General features: G+C 41.5%; 1 protein-coding gene across 1 annotated transcript in view; it reads right to left on the bottom strand.

The window, feature by feature from the left end:
- KCNIP4 (potassium voltage-gated channel interacting protein 4) overlaps positions 1 to 19276 on the bottom strand; it is a 1205567-nt gene that overhangs the window by 89217 nt on the left and 1097074 nt on the right. The window lies entirely within an intron of this gene.

The following is a 19276-nucleotide window of genomic DNA, read 5'->3' as shown; positions in this document are numbered from 1 at the left end:
TATTAACTCTTTTCTCAAAGTTGCTAACCTCAATTACAATGAGGTAATGCTCACAAATGGTGTTTTAAAAGTATTTCTTATTTGCAGATAGATTTTTAGACTCGACGCTTATTTTGTAATTAGCTTGTAAAGCATTTGAAGACAGAGCATTGTTTCCTTAATCTTTGTACCTCCTTGTTCCAAACCTTTTTGCAGACACATAGAGCCAGAGAAGCACCCCTAAACTAGGTGTTTGGTGAAGGGAAGGGTGTGTCCTGTGCAGGGCTACAGGTCCTGGGATCTAAGAATACCTGGAAGATAGCTTGTGAGGGGTAGATCTCCACAGAGAGTTCAACTAAAAGGTTGGAAAAGAGCCCAGAAACCAGGAACGGAGACCAGAGATACCATAACATGGTAAGCAGGTTCTAAAGGGAAGAATTAGCTGAGAGGAATCCCCTGAGGCTGAGATTTAGCGCCAGGGGCCCTTTACAGAGTACCCACAGCCCTGTCCATGGTTATGGAGGGAGTTATCTGAGGTGTCTTGAACATATTCATTTATTCAAGCAACAAGTACCCATCAAAAACCTATTCTGGGCTTCCCTGGTGGCATAGTGGTTGAGAGTCTGCCTGCTGATGCAGGGGACACGGGTTCGTGCCCCGGTCCGGGAAGATCCCACATGCCACGGAGCGGCTGGGCCCGTGAGCCATGGCCGCTGAGCCTGCGCGTCCGGAGCCTGTGCTCCGCAACGGGAGAGGCCACAACAATGAGAGGCCCGCGTACCGCAAAAAAAAAAAAAAAAAAAAAAAAAACCTATTCTGTCCCAGGAACAGTACTGGGTACTGAATATAAGTGGGTGACCCAAACATCAGTGGCCCTGCCTTCATTAATATCCCATCTCATTGGGATTCAGAAAACAAACAAGTTAATTTATTATTACCGATGATGATACATGCTGAGAAAGGAACAAACTGGGTGCAGTGATAGAGTGTATCTGGGAGTAGTGATTTGACCTACACAGACATGTGATACGTAGACATGTGATCAGGGGAGGCAAGATTTAAGATGCTATTGAAAGCCATAGGAAGAACCATGCCTACTAAATAATAGGGAAAGTGTGTCCCAGAAACTAACATGTGAAAAGGCTGTAAGAGCGGAAAGAACCAGAAGTTCTTCACTGCAAGTTATATTTTTCCAAAGATGTTAAAAAAAAATGTAACCTATAGACAAGATTTTGGGGGAAGAGGAGAGGGCAGCGCAAAGGCAGGAAAAGTTGGCAGGCACAGTTTTGTGCTCCCAACTCTCCCAGCCAAGCACAGGCCCTGCCTCCACATTTCCTCCTGCAGGGGTCAGAATTTGATTATTTCTCTGGAAAGCACTTGTGCCTAGGAAACTGAAAGGAGCCCAACAGAGAGAATGAGGCGTGTTTGAAAGAGATGTAGTTGTAGTTCAGTGAATACTGTGGCCACCATCATTAGTTTACTCCTGACTCCCTGGAGCTTCCCCAGTTCTTCTCTCTTACAGGGCTTGGGTGTTTGTGTCTTCCTTCAGTTCTGTGAGCTGCCCTAGATCCTTCCAAAGACTTCTTTTTTCCCCTCCTGTTAAGCAGGCTAGGATTCTGTTGCTTACCATCCAAGAGCGCTAATTGATATAGACACTTCTCCATCCTTATCTTGCTTTCTTGCTTGCCCGCTTAGCATCACTCAACACATTTCTTACTTCTTGGAGGAGTATGGTCTCTAGGCTGATGTGATCCCACATTCTCCTGGCTTTACTCCCATATCTCTGTTCTCCTTCAGTAATTTTTTTGCTGTCTCTGCCTCATCTCCTTTACTGATCTTCTAAATGTCAGCGTTCCCCACAGCTCAAGGCTGAATCCTCCTCTCTTTTCTCTTTTCAGTCATTCCCAATGGTTAAAAGCATGGACTCTGCAGCTAGAGTACGTTGGTTCAAATTCCAGACTTGTTCATTCCTAGCTGTGTGACCCTGGGAAAGTTACTTAACCATTCTGTGCTTCAGTTTCTTTATTTAAAAAGTTTACTTTATAGGGCTGCTAAGAGAATGAAGGCAATTAATTACCTCTAAAGTACATTGGACAGAGCTTATTTCACCATATGTACTCAATACATGTTAGAGTCACTATAATTTTTACTAATCATACATTCTCATGACCCTGTATGCTGGTGACTCTTAAATTTATACCTTCAGCCTAAAATTCCCCTCTTAGCTCTGTAATCATATATCCAACCACAGTAACTTATAAAACTTTATGAGACTAAATCTGAACTTTTGATCCCTGACTCTTAACACCCCATTCCCACTCAGCATTTTTTTCTCCCAGTTTTCTGTGTCTTAGCAAATGGCTTCCATATCTGTCCATTTGCTTAAGTCAGAAAGTTTGGAATCATCTGTACTGTTTCTCTTTCTCTACTGGTCACTTTCAATCCATCATCAAATTCTGTCATTTTTATTTCCAAAATACAGATCAAACTCCTTCACTCATTTACGTCTCAAACACCACAATTTTTAGTCCAAGTCACCATTATATTTTGGCTAGACTCCTGCAATATCTTCCTTACTGCTTTTCTCTTCTTCATCCTTCCTCCTTGACCAAACCCTTTATCTGCCAAAACACAGGTCATGTTACTCCCCTACTTAAACTATCAATGGCTTCTTACCACACTCTGAACAATCTAGCCTACAAGGCTCTGTGTGACTTGTTCAATGCTCCCCTGATGGCCTCATCTTATAAATCCCTCTCTCCTTCAACCTCAGTCATGTTAATCTCCCCTTTCTTGTCTTAGGATGTTCATACTTGCTGTTTCTTCAACTGGGGATCACTTTATCCTTGCTGGTTTCATGAGTGGTTCTCTCTTTAGGTATGACATAAAACACCTGGACTTAAGAAAGGCTTTCTGTATCAGTTAGAGTAGGGGTCCCCAACCCCGGGGCTGCGGACCAGTACTGGTCAGCGGCCTGTTAGGAACCGGGCTGCACAGCAGGAGGTGAGCAGTGGGTGAGCGAGCTAAGCTTCCTCTGCCTCTCCCCATCCCTCCCCATCGATCCCCATCACTCCCCATCGCTCCCATTACCGCCTGAACCATCCCCCCCTCCCACCCCCGGTCTGTGGAAAAATTGTCTTCCATGAAACCGGTCCCTGGTGCCAAAAAGGTTGGGGACCACTGAGTTAGAGCCATTCAGAGAAACAGAACTGTGTTCACATGTGTGAGAGAGAGAGAGAGAGAGGATTTTAAGGAATTAGTTCATGGGATTGTGGGACTGGCAAGTCTGAAATCTGGAGGGCAGGCTGGGAACTCTCTGTTACAGTCTTGAGGCAGAATTCCTTCTTCTCTGGGAAACCTCAGATTTTGTTCTTAAGGCCTTCAATCGATTGGGTGATGCTAACCAGATTATCGAGGGTCACCTCCTTTACTTACACCTACAAGGTTAATCACACCTACAAAAATAGCTTCACAGCAACATCTAGACGGATGTTTGACTAAACAACTAGGAACCAAGGCCTAACTCAGTCAACAAGTAAAAATGAACCATCACACCTTCTAGGTCGCCTGTGTCCACATGAATCTCACTCACAGAATTCTGTCCTTTTCCTTCATTAAATACACCACAGTTTGCACTTAATTATTTTACCCTTTCTTATTAATTATACACTTTCTACACCAAACTCTAGTGTCTATGAGTTGAGGACAATTCTCTTTTATTCATAAATATACATCCAATATTATCAAAGTACTTGCCATATAGTGAGTATTCAGTAAAGGATTGGTGTTCCATATGTGTTTGTGGAAAGTATTCACAGCCAGGAGGAGCTTGAGATGTAAAGTTCTGACTCAATCTCCTAAAATTCTATGGGAGTTAGAATGTCATAAATTAAGCATGATTCATTAGAATGTGCATAGATAAGGAAATTACTGATTCTACCACATTTTCTTTTGACACATTTCTTTGTATTTCCCTGAAGTTAAATTATTCAACACAGATTTAAGAGGATTTATAGCCTAACACACTCAACTCAAATGTAGCGTTGAAAAGACGAAGTTTTGGCAACTTATTTTATTTTAATGAGGATTTGAACACCTGCCAGGGTCACTGGAATAATTGTCAGTTAGGCTTATATTAATGAACACGTTGAAGTGGAATTGTAAAAAATGGAAAAGGATCTGACTTTATGGGGTAGGTTCACTGCCAGGAGCTTGCAGTGATGAATGTTGCCCCGGATTTATTGTTAGTTTTAGCCACAAAATATCTACAGTTGCACAGAAGGCTCTTTAGGGAGCATGTACTGAATCTGAAACATTATTTATTGGGCTCCCAGTGATGTATTTGTGTGAACCAGTCAGTGCTTCCAAAAAGAATATGAAGGAGTCATGCTGTTAAAGTTCATTCACACAGCATCTTACCACCACCTGTGTTGGGTTCTGTGCTGTGAAGACTTGGTTCCACGTACAACAAATTGTATTCACAAATCCTTAGAGGAAGCAGCTTTTGAACTTGCTATGTATGCATTTCTGATATAATGCTAAGGGAAGTAGCAAGGCTTGAAGCATTCAGAAGACAGAGACATTATTATTATTTTTAACAAATCCTGATCCCTCAAGGGATATGTGAGTTTGAGGTCAGTAGACACATTACTCCCAGACTAAAAAAATTTGCCTCAGGAGGATGAATTGAACTAACTTAAGAAATCTGTATGATTCTCTAGAAAAATTCAGTAGGGCTTCCGTGGTGGCGCAATGGTTGAGAGTCCGCCTGCTGATGCAGGGGACGTGGGTTCGTGCCCCGGTCCGGGAAGATCCCACATGCCACGGAGCGGCTGGGCCCCGTGAGCCATGGCCGCTGAGCCTGCGCGGCCGGAGCCTGTGCCCCGCAACGGGAGAGGCCACAACAGTGAGAGGCCCGCATACCGCAAAAAAAAAAAAAAAAATTTATCTAGGAGAATAAAGAAGAATATTAAGAGTAGTTACCTCCAGCAAGGTGGAGTGGGGAGTTGACTGTATATAGGACACTTACATATCTCAGTTTACACCCCTAGTATGATTTCAAATGTTTTGCATGGCACTTAATTAGGTTAAGATAAAAAAGAAACAAATAAACCAAGAAGCATCCAATTGCCACAGAATATATGTAACGTAAACTCATGCTTAAGGCCATATACTTCAAGATGACATCATGATCTTCCTTACGAATTTTAGTTACTTTTGTACTTAGAAGAATGAGAGGAAAAAAATGAAGGGCTCTAATGTCTATTTTTCACACTCTAAATGAAAGGGATTATGCAAAACATTTCTCATCCTTTTCTCATCTACACCAGCATTAAAATCCTGAGTCTTCAAATGATAATTTGATATCCTGAGGAGCTGCACTACTTGCTCAGTGTAAGAAATGGCAATTGAAAGTTTCAAGCCCAGGAGAACATGTGCACCATGCCAGCCCCTGGGATTCAGAAGGGCTGCCATGTTTATCTGCTTAGACCTGTAGACAACCTTCTCCTCAGAAAGCCCTGCTTCTTGGAAGTCTGATAGAAAACTCTGCTAGGGCATAGGAACACTTTAACTCTGTTCTTCTACCTAGATTCTAGAGTACATGAGTGATACTTTGCACTTAAGGAAGACTTACCTGACTCTTTCAAGAGCAGAACAAAACCATTTATTACCCACCTCCCTTCATGAGTGGAAAGGAAGATCTTAATCCCTAATTTGCTGACAGGGAAACAGAAGCTGCCAAGGATGAAGTGATTTACTGAAGGTCATACAGTCAGTCTACAAAAGCCTCAAGAATAACTCCGAAGGGGTAGCTTCAAGATGGCAGAGGAGTAAGATGTGGAGATCATCTTCCTCCCCACAAATACATCAAAAATGCATCTACATGTGGAACAACTCCTACAGAACACCTACTGAACGCTGGCAGAAGACCTCAGACTTCCCAAAAGGCAAGAAACTCCCCACATACCTGGGTAGGGCAAAAGAAAAAAGAAAAAACAGAGACAAAAGGATAGGAATGGGACCTGCATCAGTGGGAGGGAGCTGTGGAGGAGGAAAGGTTTCCACACACTAGGAAGCCCCTTCGCGGGTGGAGACTGCGGGTGGCAGAGGGGGAAAGCTTCGGAGCCGCGGAGGACAGCGCAGCAACAGGGGTGTGGAGGGCAAAGTGGAGAGGCTCCCGCACAGAAGATTGGTACCGACCAGCACTCACCAGCCCGAGAGGCTTGTCTGCTCACCCGCCGGGGCGGGCGGGGCTGGAAGCTGAGGCTCGGGCTTCGGTCGGATCGCAGGGAGAGGACGGGGGTTGGCGGTGTGAACACAGCCTGCAGGGGGCTAGTGCACCACAGCTAGCCAGGAGGGAGTCCGGGAGAAAGTCTGGAACTGCCTAAGAGGCAAGAGACCATTGTTTTGGGGTGCGAGAGGAGAGGGGATTCAGAGCACCGCCTAAATGAGCTCCGGAGATGGGTGCGAGCTGTGGCTATCAGCGTGGACACCAGAGACAGTCATGAGATGCTAAGGCTGCTGCTGCAGCCATCATGAAGCCTGTGTGCAAGTACAGGTCACTATCCACACCTCCCCTCCCGGGAGGCTGTGCAGCCCGCCACTGCCAGGATCCCGTGATCCAGGAACAACTTCCCCGGGAGAACACACGGCGCGCCTCAGGCTGGTGCAACGTCATGTTGGCCTTTGCTGCCGCAGGCTCACCCCGCATACCGTGCCTCTCCCTCCCACCCCCCCCCCCCCCCCCGCCTGAGTGAGCCAGAGCCCCGTAATCAGCTCCTATTTAACCCTGTCCTGTCTGGGTGGGAAACAGATGCCCTCAGGTGACCTAAAACCAGAGCTGAACCCCAGGAGCTGTGCGAACAAAGAAGAGAAAGGGAAATCTCTACCAGCAGCCTGAGGAGCAGCAGATTAAATCTCCACAATCAACTTGATGTACGCTGTACCTCTGGAATACCTGAATAGACAACAAATCATCCCAAAATTGAGGTGGTGGACTTAGGGATCAATTGAAGACATCGGGTGTGCTTTCTGCATCTAATTTGTTTCTGGTTTTATGTTTATCTTAGTTTAGTATTTAGCGTTTACTATTATTGGCAGATTTGTTTATTGATTTGGTGGCTCTCTTCCTTTCTTTTTATAAATATATATATATATATATATATGTTTTTCCTTTTTCTCCTTTGGTGAGTATGTGTATGCTTCTTTGTATGATTTTGTCTGTATAGCTTTGTTTTTACCATTTGTCCTAGGATTCTGTCAATTTTTTTTTTTTTTTAGTATAGTTTTTACCACTTGTTATCATAACTGGATTTGTTTTTTGGTTTGGTTGCTCTGTCTTTCTCTTTTTTTAAATTACTTTTTCAGTTTTAATAATATTTTTTTATTTTAATAACTTTTTCTTTTCTCTTCTCTTCTCTTCTCTTCTTTTCTTTTCTTTCTTTTTTCTCCCTTTTCTTCTGAGCTGGGTGGCTGACAGAGTCTTGGTGCTCCAGCTGGGTGTCAGGCCTGAGCCTCTGAGGTGGGAGACCCACCAGAGACATCCAGGCCCCACATAATATCAAACAATGAAAGCTGTCTCAGAGATCTCCATCTCGATGCTAAGACCCATCTCCACTCAATGACCAGCAAGCTACAGTGCTGGACATCCTATGCCAAACAACTAGCAAGATAGGAACACCACCCTACCCACTAGCAGAGGGGCTGCCTAAAATCATAAGTTCAGAGATATCCCCCAAATACACCACCAGATGTATTCCTGCCCACCAGAAAGACAAGATCCAGCCTCATCCACCAGAACACAGGCACCAGTCCCCTCCACCAGGAAGCCTACACAACACACTGAACCAACCTTACCCACTGGGGGCAGACACCAAAAACAACGGGAACTACGAACCTGCAGCCTGCAAAAAGGAGACCCCAAACACAGTAAGTTAAACAAAATGAGAAGACAGAGAAATATGCAGCAGATGAAGGAGCAAGGTAAAAACCCACCAGACCTAACAAATGAAGAGGAAATAGGCAGTCTTCCTGAAAAAGAATTCAGACTAATGATAGTAAAGATGATCCAAAATCTTGGAAATAGAATGGAGAAAATACAAGAAACGTTTAACAAGGACCTAGAAGAACTAAAGAGCAAACAAACAATGAAGAACTGCACAATAAATAAAATTAAAAATTCTCTAGAAGGAATCAATGGCAGACTAACTGAGGCAGAAGAATGAATAAGTGAACTGGAAGATAAAATAGTGGAAATAACTACTTCAGAGCAAAATAAAGAAAAAAGAATGAAAAGAATTGAGGACAGTCTCAGAGTCCTCTGGGACAATATTAAATGCACGAACATTCGAATTATAGGGGTCCCAGAAGAAGAAGAGAAAAGAAAGGGACTGAGAAAATATTTGAACAGATTATACTTGAAAATTTCCCTAATATGGGAAAAGAAATATCAATCAAGTCCAGGAAGCACAGAGAGTCCCATATAGGATAAATCCAAGGAGAAACAGGCAAAGGCATGTATTAATCAAACTATCAAAAATCAAGTACAAAGAAAAAATATTAAAAGCAGCAAGGGAAAACAACAAATAACATACAAGGGAATCCCCATAAAGTTAACAGGTGGTCTTTCAGCAGAAACTCTCCAAGTCAGAAGGGAGTGGCAGGACATATTTAAAGTGATGAAAGAGAAAAACCTACAACCAAGATTACTCGACCCAGCAAGGACCTCATTCAGATTTGACGGAGAAATTAAAACCTTTACAGACAAGCAAAAGGTAAGAGAATTCAGCACCACAAAACCAGCTTTGCAGCAAATTCTAAAGGAACTTCTCTAGGCAGGAAACACAAGAGAAGGAAAAGACCTACAATAACAAACCCAAAACAATTAAGAAAATGGGAAGAGGAGCACACATATCAATAACTACCTTAAATGTAAATGGATTAAGTGCTCCAACCAAAAGACATAGACTGGCTGAATGGATACAAAAACAAGACCCGCATATATGCTGTCTACAAGAGATCCATTTCAAACCTAGGGACACATACAGACTGAAACTGAGGGGATGGAAAAAGATATTCCATGCAAATGGAAATCAAAAGAAAGCTGAAGGAGCAATTCTCATATCAGACAAAATAGACTTTAAAACAAAGACTATTACAAGAGACAATGAAGGACACTACATAATGATCAAGGGATCAATCCAAGAAAAAGATATAACAATTATAAATATTTAAGCACCCAACATAGGAGCACCTCAATACTTAAGGCAAATGCTAACAGCCATAAAAGGGGAAATCAACAGTAATACAATCATAGTAGGGGACACTAACACACTACTTTCACCAAGGGACAGATCATCCAAAATGAAAATAAATAAGGAAACACAAGCGTTAAATATTACAATAAACAAGATGAACTTAATCGATATTTATAGGATATTCCATCCACAAAAAACAGAATACATTTTCTTCTCAAGTGCTCATGGAACATTCTCCAGGAAAGATCATATCTTGGGTCACAAATCAAGCCTTGGTAAATTTAAGAAAATTGAAATCATATCAAATATCTTTTCCAATCACAGTGCTATAAGACTAGATATCAATTACAGGAAAAAATCTGTAAAAAATACAAACACATGGAGGCTAAACAATACACTACTAAATAACCAAGAGATCACTGAAGAAATCAAAGAGGAAATCAAAAAATACCTAGAAACAAATGACAATTAAAACAGGATGATGCAAAAACTATGGGATGCAGCAAAAGTGGTTCTAAGAGGGAAGTTTACAGCAATAGAATCCTACCTCAAGAAACAAGAAAAATTTCAAATAAATAACCTAACCTTATAACTAAAGCAATTAGAGAAAGAAGAACCAAAAAACCTCTCAAAGATAGCAGAAGGAAAGAAATCATAAAGATCAGATCAGAAATAAATGAAAAAGAAATGAAGGAAATGATAGCAAAGATCAATAAAACCGAAAGCTGGTTCTTTGAGAAGATAAACAAAATTGATAAACCACTAGCCAGACTCATCAAGAAAAACAGGGAGAGACTCAGATCAATAGAATTAGAAATGAAAAAGGAGACATAACAACTGACACTGCAGAAATCCAAAGGATCATGAGAGATTACTACAAGTAACTATATGCCAATAAAATGGACAACCTGAAAGAAATAGAAAAATTTTAGAAAAGCACAACTTTATGAGACTGAACTAGGAAGAAACGGAAAATATAAACTGACTAATCACAAGCACTGAAATTGAGACTCTGATTAAAAATCTTCCAACAAACAAAGTCCAGGACCAGATGGCTTCACAGGAGAATTCTATCAAACATTTAGAGGAGATTTAACACCTATCCTTCTCAAACTCTTCCAAAATATAACAGAGGGAGAAACACTCTCAAACTGATTCTGTGAGGCCACCATCACCTTGATACCAAAACCAGACAAAGATGTCACAAAGAAAGAAAATGACAGGCCAATATCACTGATGAACATAGATGCAAAAATTCTCAACAAAATACAAAATACAGCAAATAGATTACAACAGCACATTAAAAGGATCATACACCATGATCAAGTGGGGTTTATCACTGGAATGCAAGGATTCTTCAATATATGTAAATCACTTAAAGTGATAAACCATATTAACAAATTGAAGGAGAGAAAACATATGATAATCTCAATAGATGCAGAAAAAGCTTTTGACAAAATTCAACACCCATTTATGATAAAAACTTCAGAAAGTAGGCGTAGAAGGAACTTACCTCAACATAATAAAGGCCATATATGACAAAACCACAGCCAACATCATTCTGAATGGTGAAAAACTGAAAACATTTCCACTAAGATCAGGAACAAGACAAGGTTGCCCATTCTCACCAATATTATTCAACATAGTTTTGGAAGCTTTAGCCACAGCAATCAGAGAAGAAAAAGAAATAAAAGGAATCCAAATCAGAAAAGAAGAAGTAAAACTATCACTGTCTGCAGATGACATGATAGTATACATAGAGAATCCTAAAGATGCTACCAGAAAACTACTAGAGCTAATCAATGAATTTGGTAAAATAGCAGAATACAATATTAATGCACAGAAATCCCTTGCATTCCTATACACTAATGATGAATAATCTGAAAGAGGAATTAAGGAAACACTCCCATTTACCATTGCAACAAAAAGAATAAAATACCTAGGAATAAACCTACGTAAGGAGACAGAAGACCTGTATGCAGAAAACTATAAGACACTGATGAAAGAAATTAAAGATGATACAAACAGATGGAGAGACATACAACGTTCTTGGATTGGAAGAACCAACATTGTGAAAATGACTCTACTACCCAAAGCAATCTACAGATTCAATGCAATCCCTATCAAACTACCACTGGCCTTTTTTTTTTCTTTTTGTGGTACGCGGGCCTCTCACTGTTGTTGCCTCTCCCATTGCAAGGCACAGGCTCCGGACGCACAGGCTCAGCGGCCATGGCTCACAGGTCCAGCCGCTCCGTGGCATGTGGGATCCTCCCAGACCGGGACATGAACCCGTGTCCCCTGCATCAGCACGTGGACTCCCAACCACTGCACCACCAGGGAAGCCCCCACTGGCCTTTTTCACAGTACTAGAGCAAAAGATTTCACAATTTGTATGGAAACACAAAAGATCCCGAATAGCCAAAGCAATCTTGAGAAAGAACGATGGAGCTAGAGGAATCAGGCTCCCTGATTTCAGACTATACTACAAAGCTACAGTAATAAAGACAGTATGGTACTGGCACAAAAACAGAAATATAGATCAATGGAACAGGATAGAAAGCCCAGAGATAAACCCCCACACATATGGTCATCTTATTTTTGATAAAGGAGGCAAGAATATACAATGGAGAAAAGACAGCCTCTTCAATAAGTGGTGCTGGAAAAACTGGACAGCTACATGTAAAAGAATGAAATTAGAACACTCCCTAACACCATACACAAAAATAAACTCAAAATGGATTAAAGACCTAAATGTAAGGCCAGAAACTATCAAACTCTTAGAGGAAAACATAGGCAGAACACTCTATGACATAAATCACAGCAAGATCCTTTTTGACCCACCTCCTAGATAAATGAAAATAAAAACAAAAATAAACAAATGGGACCTAATGAAACTTAAAAGCTTTTACATAGCAAAGGAAACCATAAACAAGACCAAAAGACAACCCTCAGAATGGGAGAAAATATTTTCAAATGAAGCAACTGACAAAGGATTAATCTCCAAAATTTACATGCAGCTCATGCAGCTCAATATCAAAAAAACAAACAACCCAATCGAAAAATGGGCAGAAGATCTAAATAGACATTTCCCCAAAGAAGATATACTGATTGGCAACAAACACATGAAAGGATGCTCAACATCACTAATCATTAGAGAAATGAAAATCAAAACTAAAATGAGGTATCACCTCACAATGGTCAGAATGGCCATCATCAAAAAATCTAGAAACAATAAATGCTGGAGAGGGTGTGAAGAAAAGGGAACCCTCTTGCACTGTTGGTGGAAATGTAAATTGATACAGCCACTATGGAGAACAGTATGGAGGTTCCTTAAAAATTAAAAATAGAATTACCATACGCCCTAGCAATCCCACTACTGGGCATATACCCTGAGAAAACCATAATTCAAAAAGAGTCATGTACCACAATGTTCATTGCAGCTCTATTTACAATAGCCAGGACATGGAAGCAGCCTAAGTGTCCATTGACAGATGAATGGATAAAGAAGATGTGGTACATATATACAATGGAATATTACTCAGCCATAAAAAGAAAAGAAATTGAGCTATTTGTAATGAGGTGGATGACCTAGAGTCTGTCATACAGAGTGAAGTAAGTCAGAAAGAGAAAGACAAATACCGTATGCTAACACATATATATGGAATTTAAGAAAAAAATGTCACGAAGAACCTAGGTGTAAGACAGTAATAAAGACACAGACTTACTAGAGAATGGACTTGAGGATATTGGGAGGGGGAAGTGTAAGCTGTGACAAAGTGAGAGAGTGGCATGGACATACATACACTACCAAACGTAAGGTAGATAGCTAGTGGGAAGCAGCCGCATAGCACAGGGAGATCAGCTCGGTGCTTTGTGTCCACCTAGAGGGGTGGGATAGGGAGGGTGGGAGGGAGATGCAAGAGGGAGGGTATATGGGGATATATGTATATGTATAGCTGATTCACTTTATTATAAAGCATAAACTAACACACCATTGTAAAGCATTTATACTCCAGTAAAGATGTTAAAAAGAAAAAAGAATAACTCTGAGGGCTCATGTCAAAAGAGAAATTGCCTCATACAATGAGCAGCTTATTTCTCTATCCTAACCACTTACCCCACTGTTTCCCATGCATGTGCCTAACTCCTCCCCTCACCTTCACCGTAAGTGGGATTTAGAGCTTTTTATGTACATGTCCTTTGTCAAAAATGTAGATCCCTGTAAATTCATCGTCAGTTCCCTTCGTCTATTTTTAAAGTGCAGACGTTCTCAAACCCTTCGAGTGGGGTGGAATAGCCCCATCAAAGAACTTTCCTCTTTTACTGGTTCCTTTGGCCATAACATCAAATCTCTTGTAGAAACCAGGGGGGAAGGTTGGTGTCACTTTTGGTAAAATCCCTCAGGAGAAGTCTGGATTGCAGGCAAAAAACTGAGGGGGGGTATTAACTGTGCTTGAAATGTGACTTCAGACCAAATTTAGCAGCTCTACTCCATAAGGGTTGCTGCCTCCTCACAAAGACCACTGTGATGGATATCATGGAAATGTGACTCCCCATAAATCACACGCTTTTTAATCCCCTGCCTTGAGTGCTGGGATGTACAAGAGTGATGGGAGGAGATGTTAGTTCCACGATTACGTAACATTATATGGCTCTGCTTTAGCTGAGTAGAGAGAATCTCTCTTGCTGGCTTTGTAGAAGTGAGCTTCCGTGCTATGAAAGAGTCTGTGAGAGCACCATTGGCAAAGGACTACAGGAGGCCTCTAGGAGATGAGTGGCCCCAGGTTGACAACTAACACAAGAGTGGGGACCTCAGAAATACAACCACAAGGAAATGAACTCTGCCAACAACCCCATGAGCTTAGAAGAGGACTCCTAAACCCAAAGAGAAATGCAGCCTTACCAACACCTGGATGGTAACCTTATGAGACCCCAAGCAGAGGAACCAGGTAAGTCATTTCTGGACTCCTAACCTTCAAGACTGTGAGATAATGAATGTGCATTTCTTTAAGTCACTAAATATGTAGTAATTTGTTACACACAATAGAAAACTAATAGAAACATCTTGCATTTTGAGGTAAAAAGAATATTAACACTTAAAAATCTTAGGGAATAATAACATTAACAATTATTAAAGTGATACTTTAAAGATGTATTTGAATGTAAAGGATATTTTGACCTATTACAATTCAAAACAGTGAAAGAAAAGGAAGCAGAGAAAGATTTGGGACAGGAAGCAGTCAGAGGTCCAAAACATATTAGGTCTACCTAGCTGCAACTATCTTTCATCCTGTGCCTTAAAAATTGGGAAGACTATGCTGTAAATTATTTATTAATGAGAGGAAATGTCAAAGAGACATAGCCTTATGAAAACTTAATGCCCAACGGACCATTCATTATCACCTAGTGTTGAGTGAAGTTATGCTTGATTCTGAAAGAGAACAGCAAAGCAAGTTTATGCGTCATGTATACAGATACTTGTATGACTTGTATGACCTTCTAAGTCAGTCTTTTTCAAATGTGACCTTCTATTAGCAGTTTATTAAAATGGATTTTTTTAAACTAAGAAGTTTTTAAAAAAAGATTATTAAACATCACCCCATATTTAACTAAATCAGAGTCATCAGAGTCATCATCTGCACACACATCCCACCCCACCCACCAAGGGTTTCATAAGGCTCCAATGTAGCCAGTTTAACCGTTGATATTTGACATTAGAGGGCTCATCACAAGTAGGTCAATTCTGTTTGTGATAGAAGCGCCTTTATGGCTATGATCTTATACATTGAGAACCATTCTCAATGTTAGTTCTCAATCTTGGCTGCACATTTTCATTACCTGGAAAGTGGGATAAATCCTGATGCTCACGCTTCTTCTGGGAGCAATTACATCAGAATCACCAACCATGATACCCAGCTATCTGTAGTTTTTAAAGCTCCCTAAATGATTGCAACATGAGACTGCTGATGTGTACCTAATAACTTGCATCTTTCTGCAACCTTTTAAATACATAATTATGTAGCTCAAAACCTAAAACACTGCTAAGGAAGTATGTAGGTCAACCAGGACTGCCCCACTCTGATGGAACATAAAACTGACGTTGACTATTTGGGGCCACACTATAATAATTCCTTTTTGTTGAACTTAATGTTTATTATCTGAATTTACTAAAAAAAACCCCAGCAAAGCAAAGGCAAAACCCATGTAATGTAGATATCATTATCCCAATTTGTAGAGACAAGGACACACAAGCCACTGATTCAGAGGAATCTCCCTAAACAAATAAGATATGGACCTGAGTCTGAGTGACACCAGTGTTTATGATGTTTGCATTGTACTAGTGTGGTCACCAGACAAGGAGCGTCAGCAGCACTTGGGAACATATGAGAAAGGCAAATTCTCCACCCCAATCTCAGACACTAAATCATAATGTTTCAGTCTGGGGCCCAGCAATCTGTTTTAACAAATCCTTCAGGTTATTCTGAGGGACAGTAAAGATTGAGCTACACCATACTATATTCTCCATTTCTATCAGCTGCCTACTTCTGAAGATTCAGTTTAGTATGTGGTAAGAGAAATAAAAATGTGGGGATGAGTCAGTGGGTAAGACAGGGTGAGGGGCAGAGCAATCTTCTCTCACTATCTTCCTTTCCTCCAATTTCCCATTTATATTTACAATATATGTTGGAGAAGTACTGTCAGAGATATAGCACTGGAAAAAGATTGGGGAGCTCTGGTAATCTTTACTTGCAGGGGAGTTCAACCACTTTCACATAAGTGTGACTGGTTTAAGATGTTGATGAATGGTTTATTCTTTTTTTTTTTTTTTTTTTTTTTTAAATTATTTATTTATTTATTTATGACTGTGTTGGGTCTTCGTTTCTGTGCGAGGGCTTTCTCTAATTGCGGCAAATGGGGGCCACTCTTCATCGTGGTGCGCAGTCCTCTCACTATTGCGGCCTCTCCTGCTGTGGAGCACGGGCTCCAGACGCGCAGGCTCAGCAGTTGTGGCTCACGGGCCCAGTCGCTCCGCGGCATGTGGGATCCTCCCAGACCAGGGCCCGAACCCGTGTCCCCTGCATTGGCAGGCAGACTCTCAACCACTGCGCCACCAGGGAAGCCCTGGTTTATTCTTTTAATCAAAATATGGGGAGTTTGTCACTCCCTCTTGCAAGAGCACACAGAATCACAACTAACTGCTGAACAATTATTGACTGGAACTCACCAAAAAAGATACTCCACATCCAAAGACAAAGGAGAAACTGCAATGAGACGGTAGGAGGGGCACAATCACAATAAAATCAAATCCCATAACCACTGGGTGGGTGACTCACAAACTGAAGAACACTTATACCACAAAAGTCCACCCACTGGAGTGAAGGTTCTGAGCCCCACGTCAGGCTTCCCAACCTGGGGGACTGGCAATGGGAGGAGGAATTCCCAGAGAATCAGACTTTGAAGGCTAGTGGGATTTGATTGCAGGACTTTGACAGGACGGGGCAGGGGGAAACAGAGACTCCACTCTTGGAGGGCACACACAAAGTAGTGTGCACATCAGGACCAGGGGAAGGAGCAGTGACCCCATAGGAGACTGAACCAGACCTACCTGCTAGTGTTGGAGGGTCTCCTGCAGATGGGCGTGGCTGTGGCTCACTGCAGGGACAAGGACACTGGCAGCAGAAGTTCTGGGAAGTACTCCTTGGTGTGAGCCCCCACCCCCACCCCCCGGAGTCTGCCATTAGCCACACCAAAGAGCCGGTAGGCTCCAGTGCTGGGTTGCCTCAGGCCAAACAACCAACAGGGAGGGAACTCAGCCCCACCCATCAGCAGACAAGTAAATAAAAGTTTTACTGAGCTCTGCCCACCACAGTAACACCCAGCTCTACCCACCACAGTTCCCTCCCATCAGGAAGCTTGCACAAGCCTCTTAGATAGCTTCATCCACCAGAGGGCAGACAGCAGAAGCAAAAATAACTATAATTCTGCAGCCTGTGGAACGAAAACCACATTCACATAAAGATAGACAAAATGAAAAGGCAGAAGACTATGTACCAGATGAAAGAACAAGATAAAACCCCAGAAAAACAACTAAATGAAGTGGAAGTAGGCAACCTTCCAGAAAAAGAATTCAGAATAATGATAGTGAAGATAATCCAGGACCTCAGGAAAAAAATGGAGGCAAAGATCAAGAAGATACAAGAAATGTTTAACAAAGACCTAGAAGAATTAAAGAACAAACAAACAGAGATGAACAATACAATGACTGAAATGAAAAATACACTAGAAGGAATCAATAGCAGAATAACTGAGGCAGAAGAACGCATAAGTGACCTGGAAGACAGAATGGTGGAATTCACTGCTGTGGAACAGAATAAAGAGAAAAGAATGAAAAGAAATGAGGACAGCCTAAGAGACCTCTGGGACAACATTAATTGCACCAACATTCTAATTATAGGTGTCCCAGAAGGAGAAGAAAGAGAGAAAGGACCCGAGAAAATATTTGAAGATATTATAGTCGAAAACTTCCCTAACATGGGAAAGGAAATAGTCACCCATGTCCAGGAAGTGCAGAGTCCCAGGCAGGATAAACCCAAGGAGAAACATACCAAGACACATAGTAATCAAATTGACAAAAATTAAAGACAAAGAAAAATTATTAAAAGCAACAAGGGAAAAACAACAAATAACGTACAAGGGAATTCCCATATGTTTAACAGCTGATTTCTTAGCAGAAACTTTACAAGCCAGAAGGAAGTGGCATGAAATATTTAAACTGACGAAAGGGAAGAACCTACAACCAAGATTATTCTACCCAGCAAGGATCTCAGACTGGGGCACGAACCCGTGTCCCCTGAATTGGCAGGCGGACTCTCAACCACTGTGCCACCAGGGAGGCCCATGACTAAGAATTCTTGAGCCTAATTTTCAAAGTCCCTTTCTCTTTAGGTCTGTTTATTTGTATGTGTCATCTTGATAGATTACACATCTTGATGTGTAATATGAGTCCTACCTGTGTGGGGTAAGCACCCATCTCCGTTATATCGCCTTCCTCCCCACCCAGTCCACCCCCACAAATGCCTGGGTGTCAGAAGAGGACCAGGCTTCAGAGGAGAAATGGAAGGAAACATTTAGGTAGCCCAGGCAACGAGAGCAGTGAAGAGCAGAAATGGGGTAGAGAGAGACCCCATGGAGTCAGAGAGGTGGTGGAAGTTTGTGTGTAATATGCATGTTGGGACCTTATAAAAATATTCTGAAAAGGCAACTAGCATTACAAATTCTGTAAGTAAATTTTTGTGTGGATACCGTAGAAGAGGCAGTTTTTCATCTTCATGAGGTTGGACAGAGATAGCATTGAGGTGGACAGATTTCAAGAGGATGGAATTAGCAGAAATCTTTGGACTCTATAGATTCCTACAGACCATGGAATGGAGGCTGTTAGGGGCTGGATTTGAGGAGGAATTGAAGCAATTCACTAGGCTCTCAAGGGACACCTGTAGCATATGTAACTATGGTTTACATATGTGTAAGAACATAACACATCTTGGGCTGTGTATGTCACTTAATATACGACCATTTAATACTTTTAAGGATGAATTACTTTCAAATAAATTCACGAGGGTGAGTGTTCTCTGCCTATTCAGGCCATTAGCTCCTTGAGGACAGAAGCTGGCTTTCGAATACCCTGCAGTATCTAGCTTAATCCTGAGCATATACCTAGGCATCACTAAGAGTGTATGCCTGACAGATCGCCCAGCCCATTCCTTGTCTCTCACCGTCACCCTCTGGTGTGCAAGGACTGTCACTCTTCTTGACGATGATTCACTCAGGAAGGAGCATGATAGGTGCTCCTGGATCACAGAGAACCGAAAGGAGGGACTACCTACAGATACCTGTTGTTCAGAGTCATGGGTAACATGCTCTTTTAGAAATTATCAAACTTATCATGACTTTTCTGCAATGCTAGGAGTAGAGTTCCTTGATAGGCTCCAATCGATAGTCAATTAGTCCTATAGACAATTAGAGCTTATTGAAATGAT

The sequence above is a fragment of the Delphinus delphis genome, chromosome 5 (assembly GCF_949987515.2).
Source record: "Delphinus delphis chromosome 5, mDelDel1.2, whole genome shotgun sequence".
NCBI lineage: Eukaryota > Metazoa > Chordata > Mammalia > Artiodactyla > Delphinidae > Delphinus > Delphinus delphis.
The sequence above is the reverse complement of the archived record's forward strand: the minus strand, read 5'-3'. Positions and strand labels throughout refer to the sequence as shown.